Consider the following 12,265-nt stretch of genomic DNA (forward strand, 5'->3'; position numbering starts at 1 on the left):
CTCCTTAAGCTACAAGATTCAGCTTTACTTCAGAATGTGGATGTTACCACCTCCATGCTAAAGAAGTCAAATGTCATATTTTCTTCCCAATGGGATCTTCTTTTGAAGCAGGCATAAACTGAAATTGAGAGAGTTGCCTTGAAATGGATCTGTCACTACCCAGCCCCCTCTATTTTAGTATGACTTCTCTTTAAGCACAGGGGTGGACTGGAAATCTGGGTTCTCCTCCCAACAGTTGCCACGATGATGGGGTTTTTTGGGAAAAAAAAAGGTCAAAATACGTTTCCACATTTCTGTGACTGGTAGAGCTTGTTGTTGTTCAGAGGGCATTTTGTCACTTCCAGCTGTATACTTTATTACTCAAAGGCAGCATTTCAAAGGAAAATTGCTTTTCCTTGTCCTACCTCCCTGTTTTCTACAGGCTGCTGTTGTACTGCTGCTATGCTCTGTAAAATCTCTGCTAATACTGCTCTCTGGCTAAATAGAAAAGATTTATCCCCCTGATTGCAGTTGAAACTGCAGTTGTAAGATTACTTGACTAAAGTCTAACCATATTCAGGCAAATAAATGACCAGATTTCAAGGAAGCTATCCATGTATACACTCACAGTCTAGATACGGTAGTTAATTCTTCTTAAATATAGTAATCAAAGCAAAACCCACATAGATGTGCTTGCTTTATACAGTCATGAAGTGTTCAGGCTGACGCACCACTTTACACCACCTCTGCAAGTGGGCAGTTTTGGCCCTTTAGTAACTTGTGAAAAGTTTGGAAGTATCCATCCCTCCTCTCTAACAGTCCAGCTGACACAATTACTGGGACTCACACGTGGAGATTCAAAGGTCCAAATGGACTCAAACCATTTTTACTACCTTTTTCACTTTATTTTTCTTAATTAACTCAAACTTCTTTACTATTCCAGACATCTAAATTATGGGGGCTATATATGTCCCAGCTATATAGGGACGTTTGTGCCTTCCATCCCAAATTTCGTGGATGTAAATGGAACAAGTATCAAGCTCTGCTGCGTCATGTCTGCTTTACCTCAAGAAGTCATTATACTTCTTTCTTTCTCCCGCTGGTTTTCATCTGATTGGGGAACACTAAAAACAAAACCACAAAATCCAATTGATTTTAAATTTGTTCTTAGCAAAAGGAGGCTGAAATAAAAAAAAATAAAAAAATAAATTTAAATAAATAAATAAAGAAAGGCAGAGCTGAGTCCTTGCTGAGGGCAGATCCCTGCAGAACCTGGACCACCTGCCTCCATTCTAAATTCACTCTGGCCATTCCTGCTTTCCCACCACCTCTTGCTAATAGCATTAGATATCTGACACCTTCTTAAATTTCCACAGATCTCCTGTTACTTTTCATTAAAGAAAGAACCCATTGATACAGGCAGAATTTTCCCCCTCTGGCTAGATAATACAGGACACAATGGTGAACCTCCACAGAGCAGAGCACCAGGCTTGACAGGGAGCTGGTTCCTTGTACAATATTTTAACAGACAAATATGCAAGGAAAAGAAAAACAAAACAAAACCAAAAAAAGGACAGTTACCCTGTGAAATGAAAGCTCTATGATTTAAAAAGCAGCAGTGTGTGTGAGGGAAGGAAGGAAGGCTGGGGGATGGGATGGCAGATTTCACTTGCCAGGCCAGGGGTAACGAGAAATTATCCTGATCCAATAGACCATGTGAAAGGATATTACTGGGGTATGAAAAAATTCTTTTGGGGGGACAGAATGTATTTTTCCTGCCCTTTCTCTAAAGCCCTGTTATTTTTCTGTTCTTCGCTTGCATCTGTTAAATGCTGGAATGTCTGCAGGGACGTTTTTAAAAGCTGCACAATGTCAATTAAATTTGCCGAGCAGTATATCTTTTTGGAGTACGTGTGACCTTTTCTGTTTGTCATTTCCTGGGCATCACACCAAGTGATCCTCTTAGGATGCTGGCTTTGTGAAGCAGGCCCACAGCAGCAGGACTGCAGGAACTGCAGGTTTCTGGGACCGCTGCCAACCTCCGGATAATTGCCATCAGCAGGAAAGAGCTAGAAAAGCTTGGCTGAGTCCATCTTTTACAGATAGATTGACCCCTTTCTGCCACTGCAGAATCACAGTCAGAGAGAAACACATATCCAAAAAGAGAGAGAAGGGAGGGGAGGAGGGGGGAGAGAGGAATGATTACAGCAGGAAGGCTACATCTGATCTGAACAGGGGAGATTTGGAGGTTACGCTCGCTGCTTCGCCATCGCCAATATTTATAACATCTCCTGTTTTAAGACAGACAAATCTGAGAATGAAGCTTAAATGCTGAGCTCTGTTACAATAAAACTGGTGCTTCTGTGTGAGCAGTCAGAGCTCCAAGGGAGGGGTGGGAAGGGTGGGAATTTAGTACCTTCGTGCGATACATCTGCTGGGAAATAACAATTTGAACATATATGCAGCAATCAAGAGAGAAACAATGAATGCATGCTGAAAGCCACTGCAGGTGCTTGCTGAGAGGATGGGGGACAGCAAGAGGAAAGATAAAGGAGGCTGCATGCCCACAGTTCAGTAGCCAAGCTGAGGTGCTTTGTAAAGCATCAAGAATCACAATTGCTCTTTATGAAAGCTGGGAGTGGAAAGCAGTGCCCTTAATATCCCTGTGTCCAGCAAGTGGCTGAGTGGGGTAGGTGGTGGTGACGAGGCCACGGAGTGATTTCAGCAGATGAGGTTTCAGATGCATCACCTCCTCCACGTGCTTGCTCACCTCAGACACCTGCAGGGTGCAGTCAGTGATGCTGGTAAATACCTGCAGTGACTGCAGCATGGGAGCCCACAAGCTCAGTGTGAGAATTTCCAAGCAACTGCTGGGATCTCCACCCTGAGCCCGAGCTGCCTGCCCTGGTACATCTCAGTTGAGCTGGAACAGGCAATGGTCAAAGTCTGACTGAAATATCAAACCTGTCCTAGGTAATCCCAAATCATAAGATGCAAGAGCAGTTCTCTCCCCACATGGGAAATGAAAAGAGATGAGTGGGTTATGGGGGTAAACAGTTGTCCTTCATTGCAGTTGTGTGACCTGCCAGGTATGGGAACTGCAGTTCTGCTGCCTCCCTTCTCTCCTGGAGGAAAATCCTTCCATCACTCTCTGAACCGCATTTATCGTGTAGAAAAGAGCAATTCTAAGCCACAAAAATGTATAAAAATATGTGTGAGCTCAGAAAATCAAGATCTTTATGGAAAATAAAGCTTCTGGGACAGAATCTCTCTTCTGTGTTTAGGTCAGTGCAGCCTTGTATTAAGATGTTTGATGCTATGGGCACAAAACCCAAATTCATTCACCAGCAATGCTTCGTTTTCTCTTTCCTCACCCATGATCTACCTCTCAGTTGCCAACATAAATAATACTCATGTTACAGTAATGTCCTGTGGCTCCAAACTGGGGGAACTACACTGCATAAGGTGCTGAGCAAACATGTATGGAGGCACAATTCTGTCAAATGTTATCCAGGTCATATAATCTGTATCTATATTCCTCCCTGTGGAGAACACACTCAGCTCGGCAAATGCTTGGCCTGCTTCTGTATGTGACACTGAATGTCAGTGAGTGACACCTCACAGATGATACTTTATTGGTAGAGCAGGTGCTGGTGGCAAGAACTATATTTATACAGCAGAGGTCTAAAAATGGCTCTGTGCTTAACAGGTCTCAATCACTTTCAGATCAGATCTGAGTCTTTCGTAAGACCTTTCTCCCCTTCCTTCACTGCTCGCAAACTCTCACCAGAATGAGAAAGCCAAGGGGTGCTTCCCCGGATCCCCAGCAGAAAATATGGGATACAGGATCCATGTCCTCTACAGGAAAGGATGTGTGCCTTTCAGAGGAGTTTCCAGATCCCTACATCACAGGACAGTCTTTTTTACACAATAGAAGGTAAACCCTGTAACATCAGCATTACAGCAGCTTCTAGTTGTCACAGTCCCAGAGTTCCAGTAGTCAAGAGCACATGAACACACCACCATGAACTAAGCAACACTGTGCATTTTTGGCATGTCACCCCTCTGTGATAACACTGCCAACACAGACCCAGTCCAGAGGAAAATGTGAGATAACCTCTGTTGGACTGGCAGGAGTAAGCACATGTGCAGTGCTCTCTGGAGGACAACTGGACTACCCTGGGGTCACTTGTCCTGCCACGTTTTCTCTCACAAGCACCCTAATTTGTCAAAGAAGTTTGCACTCCAGGCAACAGGGACATTTCTGGGAGCCAGAGGGTAATTTGGGTCTCTTCAAATGATGCTCAGCCACCAGTGCACCATCTGCAGTGTTTGGGATTTTTTGACTGACCTTAAAACTGCACTTCTGTATGAAGGTCTTTCCAGCTGTTAGAATCCAACACCCTGTGCAGAGGTTAAGTATGGATTTACACAGAGAATATCCTAGACAAGGCAGAGAAGCAGATGAGGCGTTTTAGTCTGTGCCCAAGATGCAAGTTTGACTTTTTTCCTGGAGGTAGGCTTCATATGATCCACCTGTGGATATGTGCTGGGTGCAAGAAAAGGTGATGAGATACTGGTCTACTGGCCAGAAAAACTACTGCTTTTTGCTCAAGTTAAAATGAAAAATATTGCCAGACCTCAGCTTGTAATATGCTATTTAATTACACTTTCCACATGCTGCCTAGAGTAATCCTAGTCTGAGTGTGGTCCATGGTAAATATGAGGAACCAAACTTTAAACTTACGTCAGGAAACCCATTTGTTCATTCCTCAGAAACTAAACAAGAGGGTTTTTTAAAAAATTTTTAAGAAACTATATTGTGGCTGCAGGACCTGTCAGCATCAACAAAGTCATTCACTACTGTGGGCAACGCATAAAAAGGAAAACACCTCTATATTACATTTTGTTTCCATTTTCCACCTCCACTTACAGCCGAAGCATGTGAATGATTTGAATAGTCTCACTGAAATCAGGAGGATGACTTATGGGCTTAGAGGGAGGCACACGGTGGAGGGCTTTACCAAATCACCCTCAAACACCAGATGCTGGAGGACACAGTGTTGGTAGCTGCTGGCAGCTGACCTGAAGAAGTTAAGCTTAGCAGTGAATGGAGCCCCCAGGCTCTGCAGCTCAGCTTCCTTTCCTCTCTTTAGCACAGAATATTTTAAAAGAAACTGAGACCAGCAGGTTTTCCCAAGCCAACAAAAACAAAAGCTCTTGCAGCACGGTGAGGTGCAGCATGCCTGCCTGAGTCCAGCCTGCTATGCCAGGGAATCAGAGGGATGGATGGCTGATGAACAGCAATTGAAAGGTGGGCACAGAGGCCACAGCACCGTGGGTGAGGTTCAAATCCAGAGCAATGAGACATCCACAAGAACTATTGCAATTGTCGGCAGTGGAGAAATGTAATTTGTGGTTTGCAAATGCAACGTAGCTCCTTAAAATAAAATTAAAGAAAAAAAAGAAAAAGTAAATACCTCAGCTGCCTTAGCTACCTGGCCAGTGAATGGCTGCCTGTGAGCCAGCCATATAATGTGATATAAACCCCACAGGTCAGGCAAGTTCCACTGGATGGGTTTGATCAAGGACTAGTGCATCTTTAGGAATGTGAGTCAACTGGAAACAGATGTTTTCATTCTGTGGTGCTGCAGAAGCAATAGTCCCTCCCCTCTGTCCTTTTGCCATCTCTTCTAATCTTCAGATATATTTCTAATATATTTTTTTTATCTCATTTTATCTGTGTGTGTTAAAGTATTCCTGCTGTACACTCCTCAAATGGAGGGAAAAGAAACAGAGGAAATGCCAACCGGTTGGTCCATAAATAGCCAAGCCACTTACAAACCTGCCATCAACAAACTCCTCTCAGAAAACTTCCTTTCTCAGTGGAAATCCCAACCTCACACATTAAAGTCCTTCCCAAAAGCAATGCAGTTGGCACAGTGTTCTGCTTGTGTTAAGAAATTTAGGTTGTCCCAGAACAAGAAAGAAGGGAAAAAGCCCTGAGCCCCTTGGATAAAATGACCTTCTTGGAGCTCTGTTCCTGTCAAGAAAGGGGGAATCAAGAAAGGTGGACTCAGTTTAGACACTTTAGTGACACTCCACTGCATCAGGCAAGTCTGTCAGAGAGTCCACACCTGAGACAGGGAAAATTCACCTGGGGTTATTTTCTTTTTTACACTATTTAGGAGAAAAAGACACCCATTCCCCCTCCTCCCCTGCAGTTCTCTGTCATGTTCGTCTCTGCAGAACCACCCAGACAAGCACCACCAACCAACCCTGCACCCTTCCTGCTCTGGTCCTCCTCCTGGACTGGGTGTCAAAATCTCTCCCAGGATGGTTTCTGCTGACACATCCAATCTACCTGAAATAATTACCCCCAATCATTCTGCTTTAGTGCCATTTTTGCATCAGATTTCCCACTGTTACTGGTACAGACCCACCAGTACTTTCAATCTGCTCACATCTGCTCACCCTCTGGTATTCAGGATGACAAGTCGTTCCACCTTTCTTCTTCCACATTCCTCCTTACTGCTCACGCTGTCATTGTTTGTTTCACCAAAATAAGGTAATTGTTTGTTTCACCAAAATAAGGTAATTGTTTGTTTCACCAAAATAAGGTAATTAAGGGTCAGTTGGATCAGTTATATTTTCTTGTGATAAGTTGTGGCGGTGCAAGAGTTGTTCCTGGCCAGGAAAGAAAAGAAAAAAATAAAAGACTTCTTATTTGTATTTTTCTTATTTGTACTTTGAAGGGAAATCTGGGAAGTAGGAGAGGGTGTGCTCAGAGCTAAGGAGCTTAGACCATATTCATCTTCATCTCAGGTGAGGTTTGAAATGTGCAGAGGGGTATGAAACATCCCACAAGAAGGAGAAAAAGCCTAGGCAGAGTATCAGGCTTCAGATGCAAATTGAAAAATGCTTGTCCTAGGATCTGGCAGGGATAATAAAGAGTTTGTCACCACTCTGATGGCCACTAACACTGACTGGGTTGAGTAAAGCCACGTGTGGGACAAATTGTTAAAGACCTCTTTTATTAGGAAGAAGTATTTTTATAAAGAAGAGTAAGATGTGCCTTATTCCCACAACTATCTCCACCCTTCTCCTTGTGTTGCCACCTGTGTCTGACAGCCCTGTACACAACAAAAAGTTACCCACAGCTCTGACTCCAGTCAGTGAGTCACTGGCTCCCTGGAAACTGGTGAGAAGGGACCTGTGGGTGCTCAGGAAACCTTTGGAGAGTTTACATCAAGCTTCAAGGTCAAAAGAAAAACAGAAATAAAGCATTTGTGATTTTGCAGCATAAGTGTCACATGTGAAATCTCCTGTTCTATCCTCTCTTTTGGGGTCCCTTTTTTATCTCTTTTAAATAAGACAATTAAGAATAAGTTACCATTTCATTCTTTCATCTCATCAGAACTTGGCTGATGGAGAAATAAATTAATTTACAAAACAGTGAAATGTTTCTTTTTCACTCATCCTGGACCAAGTATGAAGTTCTAACCTTCTTGTTCTCATTTATACAGGTACCTCTTTTCTAATGCAACAAATGAACAAAAAAATCCCTACCTGTTACCACTATCCCTTCGAAATTTCTCTTCAAGTTAGGAGAAGCAAATAATGACCTACTGCAAGAGCAGGAAATAAATTATAGCCAAAATGGCAAAAGCAAAATATTTCTCCTCTAAATATGTTGTTTTTCACTTTGTATGTCTTGGCAGTTTAACCCTCTGAAAGCACCCACCTGAATTCTCTGCTCTCAACAGAGCAGCCCAAGGATAAACCCTCCAGTAAATCCTATGTGACTGAAGATATAGGAGCCTGACCGTGAGTAAAAACATTTTAAATATGATTGCTATACCTGTTAGTAACCAAAGAGCCCTTTTGGAGCAAATAATTTCCTTGGAAACATCTGAATCCAATCATCCAAGCCTGGGAGCCCCCATTTAGGTAATACCACTGCTCTCCTCTCTGCATTGTCTGTCCCCTGCCTCAAAAGAAAAGAGTTTACCCTGTCCATCCATCATTTAAATGGTAATGAGCTAAATGAATTCCACCTCACTTCTGAGCTTCAGAGTAAGCTTGGGTTTATTTATTCATTTAAAGGCATGGGAACCGGTTTGACATTGCTGAGCATGTCCCAGATTTATGGAAAATAAAACTGTACTAATCTGGTGCGTTTATTAGCTTTTCTGTCGGATGCCTCCTTGAGTATTCAGAGATGTGAGTTTGCCCTGCGGTTCTGTTCTGACTGGAACAGCATCTCCTGAAATGTAAATGTTATCTTAAGGTCATATGCTGATGAAAACCCCTGTTTTGCCAAAGTCTAATTTCTTGGTCATTTGACAAAGCAGCTGCTGTGCAGTTATAGGGCATGAAGAAAGCTATGAAAGATGGATAAGTTACATGTTTGATTTGGCACATATTATCCTGCTTCTAAAGATAAAAATTGCGAGGGATGATTATTTTTCCTGATTCAGCTCAGTAAATAAAAGACCTCTCACGAATATATACACAGGAATGATACTTCTAAGTGAAATTTTTCATCTACACCTTGTGCAGTCCTCTGAGTACTTCTGTGAATGCATTTTAAAGGGTCAACACAAATATCCCAGTGTGTGATACCATTTATTTGCAGCATCGTGGCTTGGTATCGAGAAAAATTCCTGATTTGGAGGAGAATACAGAGGTTAGACATTTGTAAATGTTATGTGACAATAAGCTCTGCAGCTAATGTACATTAAGGAAAATAAAAATTACAAGGTTTAGGTAACCAACAGCTGGTGTCAGCTGGTATGGCACCACATCAGTGCCTCCAAGGTCTGTGAAGATTATTTTTTACCATCTGGAGGCTATCTAGCATTGGTCAATGTCACAAGTACAATACTGAAGGCTTCTGCTGCTGCTTTGACAAACCAGGACAAATGCTCACTTGTGCAAGTGGGGAACATGCGGTGTGGAGAGAGACAATAATATGACATCTTTTAGGAGGTGGTGCTGTCATAGCTGGTCATTCCAGGCTTTTTTAGTGTGTGAGAAAGCGCTGGCAGGGAAATCACACTGCAAGGATGTGAGCTTTGGGTTACGCAGAGCTCCATGTCCAGGAAGAGCTGGAGCATTCGAGTTGTAGCAGGGTTTGGTCTCCATGTTTGAGCTCTGAGGAGTCGGTTCTGGCAGCAGAGATGTGCCTGAGAGCTCAGTGTCTGGTGATGGATGGGGAGGGAAGTGTTGCCTGCACAGCATCTGACCTTCATCTTGCAAGGATAAATGTCAAATATCCTCAGAAAAATATCAGCAGTGTTTTCTCTCACCAAAAATTCCTCTAATTCAGGAATAATTGGTACTTTGCAACAAAGAATTAAAAAACCCCTGGAGTTTTCTTTTCCTCCTTTCCTACTCTTCTGTTTTCTTTTCCTCCCTTTTTAGTTATGAAGTTCAGAGAGGTTCCAAGTGACAAAGACAATTTAGCATTTCAGATAAGACTTTACTTATGCAGCACATCCAGCATGCATTTGCACATTAACCCTGTCATACCCAAGGAGGTAGGAGAGTTGCCCCAGTGCGAAATAAGCATAAGTAATAATGAAGAACTCATTTTCAGATATGAAATTAACTCAGAAAGAATAAGATTCATTAAATATTCAAAGAAAGACATGTTTTTCTAAAAATTTGTCTACTAGGCTGGCAGGACATCTCCCTTTCCTGATTACTGACAAGTTTGACAGGTTGCACCTCAAAATTTAGTTTCCAGATCAAGATCTGGGATCAAAAAAGCCTTTTGGATATAATTTAAAGAGAGGGTCAAGCATCTTGTGTTTAGTGGTTGCATCATTCGTTTCAGGTATGTGTGATCCTCCCAGTCAGCTGCAGACAAGGAAGGATTTCCCTGCTTTGGGACAAATGAGGCTTTTTTTGCAAGGGATTGGGTGGGACTTCATCTTTTCTCAAGGAAGTTTGCCCTGTTTGACTGTGACTGCCGCTAGTCTAGTAAGAGACCACAGGAATAGCAACTCACCTTGCTGTGTGCCTCAGCTTCCTAGAACAGTATTGTTCACCTTCCTTATAGAGGACTCCTTTTGTTCACAAATGAAAATTATTTATTAATAATCAAGAACAAATACAGGCTGGGTGGAGAATAGATTGAGACTAGACCTGGGGTGGGATGCTGATGGACAAGAAGCTCATCATGACCTGGCAAAGTGCAGTGACAGCCCAGAAACCCCCCGTGCCCTGGGCTGATCCCACAGTGTGGGCAGCAGGGGAGAGGGGGATTCTGCCCCTCTGCCCACTCAGGTGAGACCCCACCTGCAGAGCTGCCTCCAGCTCTGGGAAACAACAGCAGAAGGACGTGGAGCTGTTGGAACAAGCCCAGAAGTCCAGAGGAGGCCACAAAGCTGATCGGAGTGATGGAGCACCTCTCCCCCACAGCAAGGGGTTGATTTAAGGTCCCTTCCAGCCCAAATCGTTGTAGGATTCTGTGACTAATATCTTGAAGCTTCAGCTGTCAGCCCAGCCAGTTGACCTGCTGCGGTCTCCATGGGATGGGATGGCACTGCCTGCAGTTCTTTTTCTCGGTACAGACCTCCACCATGATGAGAACACACGGCACTTTGTGTGTCTCTTACGAAATTTGATTCACATGCTGAGGTTTCCTGCTCTTGCAATTTGCTTCTTTGAATTAGCCAAGATACCTCTCTGTGACACATAATTCTTGTGAAACTCCTAAAAATAAGTAACTAACTAAATAAATAAGCAGGCTGGAATTCATTACTGAAATCAAGTAACAGCCCAGCAGAAAATTCAGCAATAAAACATGTTGTAAACCAACAATATTTGCAGTAAACCACGAGCTGAGAGAAGGCTTGATAAAATAGGTAGTTCCACTCATGAAATACCATAACTTGACTGACAAAAATACAGCAAGCCACAAACTGAGCTAAAAGAGAATTACCAGTGCTGCAAAGTAACTGCACAGCACCTTGTCCTTGCTTAATTCCTCTTTGGACAGAGCACATTCCTTCTCCAGAGCTCCAAGTATGGAAAGGAGAGATCATCAAAGGATCCTGGTAATGAAGTAAGGCTTATGTGCATCTGCCCTATGTACACAGGCTTTATGTCACCCTCATGGTCCCAAAACATTCACTTAACATCCAGCTGACATTTAGGTGTAAAAAGTGAATGATATGGCACTCCTCATCATAGCTTTTGGACATCATTCCTCTGCCCCTGTAGCATTTACACTCTGGATCTGTTTCCATTGCTATATAGGGCTCTGCTCTTCGTCATTCCCAGGATGTGTGGATTTTAAGGCCAAAGGATCATCTTGCCTAGATCACCTATGTCACAGGTTACTAAATTTCACCCAACTGCTCCCAAGATTGATTCCAGTAATTGATGTCCAGTGAAAATTCTCTTCCAGAGACACATCCAACTTTGATTTCCAGGAAGGATGAAACAGAGAACATGCTGCTTTCCTTAGCAGTTTGTTCTGGCTTTTGATCTTGCTCACTCTAAATCACACTGGTCCCTTCCTGTCTGATGAAAGAGCCCTTTTCCAAAAGTGTTCTTCTCCTCATACAAATATTTCCCCAGTAGTCAAATTACCTCTCCATCTTCTCCTTGTCCAAGTAGGCAGCATGAGTTTGAAAGGTCTCTTTTCCCTATTCTCAGGAATTTTCTGCTGTTCTTGTCTGGAGCTTTTCTGACATTTCTTTGGGTTTTAATCCTTTTTTTTTTTTTTCAATTTGCATTATTAATAGAAAACAAACCAGGATGCATAACCATTTCACTCACCCTGATTTTTTGCACACATAAATACCTATAGATTTAGATGCATCTTGGCTCTGCAGACTAATAGCCATTGGAGCATTTATTCTGTAGTAGTGTGGGCTGTGCTTTCGAGTAGGTTTGGTTGACTAAAGCCAGTAAAGGAAAAACAGGTGGAGAGAAGTCAGAAGTGGGATGTGTCAGAAACATGTAATTAATCAAGGTCTTGCATAGGCACACAGAGTGAAATAACCAGTGAGGTTGGTAGACTTGCTTGCCTTGTCTAGATCTAAATTAAAGTTCAGGTCATAGTGAAGACCTGCTGCCCTGAACTCATGGTCAGACAGAAGTTCCTCCCTGCTACAAGATCTTTGCTGAGAGTTTGGTCTCTGGATCACGGGTAAAACTTAGTTCCAAACAGGCTAGGCTCCTTTAGTATTACCTACAGCAGATACCTCAATTCTTCGCGCACATAATTTGTATCTTTAAGCAGTATCATTCACTCATTCAGGAATTAATC

At 42.8% G+C, this 12,265-nt stretch overlaps 1 protein-coding gene across 3 annotated transcripts in view; it reads left to right on the top strand.

Annotated features, from left to right (window-relative positions):
- The window catches only part of SLC14A2 (solute carrier family 14 member 2), a 304,902-nt gene that overhangs the window by 172,902 nt on the left and 119,735 nt on the right, over positions 1-12,265 (top strand). For 2 of the 3 annotated variants that reach the window (XM_027671670.1, XM_027671672.1), the window contains exon 3: positions 7,701-7,806. The exons of the other annotated variant lie outside the window; for it this stretch is intronic. The gene's annotated coding sequence lies outside the window, so the exon portion shown is untranslated. The remainder of the gene's footprint in view (positions 1-7,700; positions 7,807-12,265) is intronic. 3 annotated transcript variants of the gene reach the window in all.

This window comes from Neopelma chrysocephalum, unplaced genomic scaffold (genome assembly GCF_003984885.1).
Source record: "Neopelma chrysocephalum unplaced genomic scaffold, ASM398488v2 Primary Assembly neopelma1_97116, whole genome shotgun sequence".
NCBI classification, from domain to species: Eukaryota; Metazoa; Chordata; class Aves; order Passeriformes; family Pipridae; genus Neopelma; species Neopelma chrysocephalum.